This window comes from Botryllus schlosseri, chromosome 13, assembly GCF_051294905.1.
Source record: "Botryllus schlosseri isolate E-star chromosome 13, Bs_hap1, whole genome shotgun sequence".
Classification (NCBI taxonomy): Eukaryota; Metazoa; Chordata; class Ascidiacea; order Stolidobranchia; family Styelidae; genus Botryllus; species Botryllus schlosseri.
In genome coordinates this window covers 20,406,257-20,412,228 of record NC_137248.1, presented here as the reverse complement: position 1 = coordinate 20,412,228, position 5,972 = coordinate 20,406,257, and the positions used below count along the sequence as shown (strand labels likewise).

Genomic DNA, 5,972 nt, shown 5'->3' with positions numbered 1-5,972 from the left:
AACGCTTACTCGTAATGACTAGCAGAACCGAAAGCTTGCGATCATAGTTTTGGTACAGCACTCGATTTCTATTCAGGTTACTATGGCGCTGTAATAGTCATTTCCTGTCTCTGGCTATTAAACTGTGTTACCTATAGCAATTAAACATGGAACGGCAACGACCGATTTTGCAGCTTCGTTCCGCTTCGCCGAGGCTGGAGTGGAGAATTCTTTTGCGTAAGCGACTGTAGGATTTCTGGCAATCCAAAAGCATTCTTCCCGAGCGCAGAAATTACTGAATCTGGTCTTGATCGAAAGCTACTGTTGCACCAATTACGAAAATATAAATTAAAATATTGATCAGGCACTGATCCACCTAGAATCTGTCCTCCAAGTCTGAAATATCGGCATTGTTCAGAGCAATCGGGTAACCGCAACACAATGGCCATAACAATGACCCGTTGCGACTCTGCGATTGTTCGAACAATGCCGATATTTCAGACTTGGAGGACGGATTGTAGGTGGATCAGTGCCTGATCATTATTTTAATTTATATTTTCGGAATCGGTGCAACAGTAGCTTTCGATCAAGACCAGATTCAATAATTTCTGCGCTCGGGAAGATAGCTTTTGGATTGCCAGAAATCCTACAGTCGCTTACGCAAAACAATTCTCCACTCCAGCCTCGGCGAAGCGGAACGAAGCTGCAAAATCGGTCGTTGCCGTTCCATGTTTAATTTCTATAGTGTTACCGGTACGAGGGATCGGGTGACGCATTTCTACCCCTGTCTGCTATCAAGTATACGGCCGTAAACCAAACTTGACGCTGATTGGCCAAGAAACAATGGCCATAGAAACGGCGCAACAACGGAGGACGCTGCATTTACCTAAGCCTTAGTTGGCACTACGATGTATTCCTATAGCCGTGTAGACCAGTGGTTCCCAACGTGGGCGATATCGCCCCCCAGGGGGCGATTTAGCGGTCTAGGGGGGCGAAAATAACGAAGGGGGCGATAGGGGGGCGAAAACGGACGAAGGGGGCGATAGGGGGCGAAAACAACAAAGCGGGCGATAGGGGGCGATGGCGCGTTAAAACGGCTATATTGGAGTCGGGACCGTAACTACCGCACCCCAAACCCCCCAATTGGGGGTGAGCGGCCCGAAATCGAAGGAAGCCCAAAATTATTTCGTGAATTAACATGAATGATAGAGTAATATTTTAGAAATTCATGCGACTTTTTCAAAAATTTTTCGTGCTTCGCGCGATTCAATATTTTCATGTATCTTGATGTTGGGGTCCGCATCACCCAACAAAAATACGCATGATTTATGGAAATAGAAGACTTCGGCGTCGGCCATTACTGCGCCACGACGCACCAAGACATATGAAGTTAGAGGCCATGTAACATACGACTTCGAGAAGTGTGCCAGAACGATGAGCAGCGAGAAGACCTTGGCCGAAAAAGAATGCCCTTATGCTGACCGAAAACTTCGATATATGTACATATATGTTTAATTGTCCATAGGCGCCTCAATGGCTGGCGTCGAATGTTCCTGTCCTGGCGACCTTAACCCTACAGGACAAATGCCATCCCGCAAGGAAAAAATTATTTGCCAGTAAAGAAATACCAATATGAAATCATGTGCGTCTTTTCGTTTGGTGCGTTTTGACGATTTCCATATCTTCTGACATAGCAGATGTAGGAGCTCAATAAATAGCATCATGTAAAGAAGTCAATATAACAACGATTCCGCCCGACGATGTTCAATTATTATTTAGGGGTCCTACCTTTTCCAACATACCACATCGACCATATTGACCGATTCAAGCATGAATTATATAAATTTGTCGCGCTTCGCGCGTTTAGGCGAAATACGGACTCACCAAACAATACATGAAATAGGGTATAGCTGATATGTAGCGACAAAAAGCCCACTGGCCGAGAGGGGTCTGGGGTTTGGTATCACCCTATTAGGCCAAAGTCCAACATTTTTTTCGGGGGAGGGGGTGAGGGCTGACGAAGTGCTGTTTTTCGGTTCCCAATATTTGGGGGGCGATGATCGGTGTGGAGCTACAAAAGGGGGCGATGAGTCGAAAAAGGTTGGGAACCACTGGTGTAGACTGTATAAAAACGACAAGATTACAGTTATATGTTTATTTCTTCATCAATAATAGAATTAGGAAAGAAAATATAATATTTAGTGACACTATCCAAATATAATGCCGAAATACCGCTGTGTTTATAAATGCAGTGCCAGCAATGGCAATGAACTCGGGAAGAACAGATCTTTCCATTCATTTCCTTCAAACGCAAAGGACAGGAAGGCTTGGGAATGCAGAGTAAGAAGGCATGACTTCAAGCCTACTTCCACGATTTTCATTTGCTCCTACCACTCTTGCAAGGAAGACTTTGCTGTTAGTGCATTGGGTACACCAATACAGTTTAGAAAATCACGCCTAAAAGAGAGGTGCGATTCCCAGTCACAATCTCCGTGATGAAGCAGAAGATACGCGCATTGCAAAAAGGCGGACCCTGAACTCCATGCCGTGTAAACTGTCTTCCTCCCATGTTGTGGATTATACCTATTCAGGAACTAGTTCTGTTGAAGATAGAGATTTATGTTGGTCCAGTTCCGTTCTGAATAAGAAATTGAATTTTATGGCAATAAAGAATAGATAAATGCGAGCTCGAAATATGACTTGAGTATAGTTGGCTGAGCATCACATCCAGATAAAATTCCTGGAGTTTTGAAATGTTTTGTTTTCAGTCAGGGTCTCTTGATACTTTGCAAATCCGCATATATCTTCTGTAGTCCAAACAACAAAATATGCCCACTGCCCATGAACTGCAGTCACTATTAGCGGCATAGGCTACATTTGGGTCTGAATTTGATGCCAATAAGAGTGATTTACTTGATTTACTTCACGGTCGTATCGACCATTCCTATCTGATACCGAATACCGTGCAATATGCATGCATATTTCTGTACCACCATCATTGCCGTCTGTTTTTCTGTATTTTGGTTGGTAGAAAATAATAACTCTCTCTATCTCACAAGTAGCAATTTTGGTAGGGTTTTGGACTGCTTTGAGAGGAACAAGACAGCAGAAACTCCATATCAACCATATCTTTTCAATTCACTGCAACGACAGTGCAGTATGAACAGGGATTCAATATTGTGTCGGTTATAGCACGAAGAAAGGGCCATTCAAGACTACTATGTAGCATCACTCATGTGAATGTACCAAAGATTGATCTTGTCCTTTTTCCATATGGATATCTGCGTGCTTCACCTGATAGAGTGATTGTACCTGAGCAGACCGCATAGCTCAGTGATCGGGAGTTGGTGTGCTTGGAATAAAGTGCCCCCGGAAATATTGTAACAACAGTCGATGAGCTCATGAAATTCGAATTTGGGCAGATATCACAGAAAATGAGTTTTTATTTGACTGCAGCTGGATAATTACAAGTAAATCACTCTTATTATTGGCATTAAATTCGGGCCCAAATGTATGCCGCTAATAGTGACTGGGCAGTGGGCACATTTTGTTGTTTGGACTACAAAGGATATATGCGGATTTGCAAAGTATCAAGAGACCCTGACTGAAAACAAAACATTTCAAAACTCCAGGAATTTTATCTGGATGTGATGCTCAGCCAACTATACTCAAGTCATATTTCGAACTCGCATTTCTCTATTCTTTATTGCCATAAAATTCAATTTATTATTCGGAACGGAACTGGACTAACATATATCTCTATCTTCAACAGAACTAGTTCCTGAATAGGTATAATCCACAACATTAGAGGAAGACAGTTAACACGGCATGGAGTTCAGGGTCCGCCTTTTTGCGATGCGCGCATCTTCTGCTTCACCACGGAGATTGTGACTGGGAATCGCACCTCTCTTTTAGGCGTGATTTTCTAAACTGTATTGGTGTATCTAATACACTAGCAGCAAAGTCTTCCTTGCAAGAGTGGTAAGAGCAAATGAAAATTGTGGAAGTAGGCTTGAAGTCATGCCTTCTTACTCTGCATTCCCAAGCCTTCCTGTCCTTTGCGTTGGAAGGAAATGAATGAAAAGATCTGTTCTTCCCGAGTTCATTGCCATTGGTGGCACTGCATTTATAAACACAGCGGTATTTCGGCATTATATTTTGATAGGTGTTACTAAATAGTATATTTCCTTTCCTAATTCCGTATACGGCCGTAAACCAAAGTTGACGCTGATTGGTCGAGAGATAATGCCCATAGAAACGGCGCAACAATGGAGGACGCTGCATTTACCTAAGCCTTAGTTGGCACTGCGATGTATTCCTATAGCCGTGTAGACTGTATAAAAATGACAAGATTTCAGTTATATGTTTATTTCTTCATCAATAATAGAATTAGGAAAGGAAATAAAATATTTAGTAACACCTATCAAAATATAATGCCGAAATACTGCTGTGTTTATAAATGAAGTCCCAACAATGGCAATGAACTCGGGAAGAACAGATCTTTCCATTCATTTCCTTCCAACGCAAAGGACAGGAAGGCTTGGGAATGTAGAGTAAGAAGGCAAGACTTCAAGCCTACTTCCACAATTTTCATTTGCTCCTACCACTCTTCAAAAAAGCCCTACTTGATCACCTTTTGTCGTTACATTAACACTGTTGCCCTACCTCGCCCAGGCATTGCTTCATTGATCATTTGCTACCATCGTTTAAATTTTCTTCTATTTTATTTTTTTAACTACTGTAACCTTTTTTACAGCCAGAATGTTTAGAGTCAAGTGTACCTGTTTGATGCTGGTGTGATCAGACTGGATGACCATCACGGTCTTATCGATCATTCCTATCTAATACCGAATACTGTGCAAGCATATTTTCTGTGCCGCCATCACTGCCGTGTGTTATGTATTTTGGTTGGATGAAAATAAAGACTCTCTTCTTCCCTTCAAGGAAGATTTTGCTACTAGTGCATTAGATACACCAATAAAGTTTAGAAAATCACGTCTAGAAGAGAGGTGCGATTCCCAGTAACAATCTCCGTGGTGAAGCAGAAGATACGCGCATTGCAAAAAGGCGGACCCTGAACTCCATGCCGTGTTAACTGTCTTCCTCCAATGTTATGGATTATACCTAGTCAGGAACTAGTTCTGTTAAAAAAAGAGATATGTTAGTCCAATTCCGTTCCGAATGATAAATTGAATTTTATGGCAATAAAGAATAGAGAAATGCGAGTTCGAAATATTACCAATGTATGCCCAAATGTATGCCGCTAATAGTGACTGGGCAGTGGGCACATTTTGTTGTCTGGACTACAAAGGATCTGCGGATTTCCAAAGTATCAGGAGACCCTGACTGAAAAAAAAACATTCTGAAACTCCAGGAATTTTATCTGGATATGATGCTCAGCCAACTATACTCAAGTCATATTTCGAACTCTCATTTCTCTATTCTTCATTGCCATAAAATTCAATTTTTTATTCGGAACGGAACTGAGAGAGAGAGATATGGTATACTTTTTCGCCTGCACCATCGAGATGCTTTGACGACGGAGATGCGATACGGCCTTTATAGTAAGGTCATCTAGTCTGCACCCCCCGGTTTTTTCTCCTCCGCATGCTATCCGTGATTGCCGAGCGCCTAGCAGGATAGCCACGGATACCAGTTTTCGAGAACTAGCATATCTCTATCTTCAACAGAACTAGTTCCTGAATAAGTATAATCCACAACATTGGAGGAAGACAGTTAACACGGCATGGAGTTCAGGGTCCGCCTTTTTGCAATGCGCGTATCTTCTGCTTCACCACGGAGATTGTGACTTGGAATCGCACCTCTCTTCTAGACGTGATTTTCTAAACTGTATTGGTGTATCTAATGCACTAGCAGCAAAGTCTTCCTTGCAGGAGTGGTAGGAGCAAATGAAAATTGTGGAAGTAGGCGTGAAGTCATGCCTTCTTACTCTGCATTCCCAAGCCTTCCTGTCCTTTGCGTTGGAAGGAAAT

The 5,972-nt window shown here is 42.3% G+C and overlaps 1 long non-coding RNA gene across 1 annotated transcript in view; it reads left to right on the top strand.

The window, feature by feature from the left end:
• The window catches only part of LOC145454219 (uncharacterized), a 161,087-nt gene that overhangs the window by 80,713 nt on the left and 74,402 nt on the right, over window positions 1-5,972 (top strand). The window lies entirely within an intron of this gene.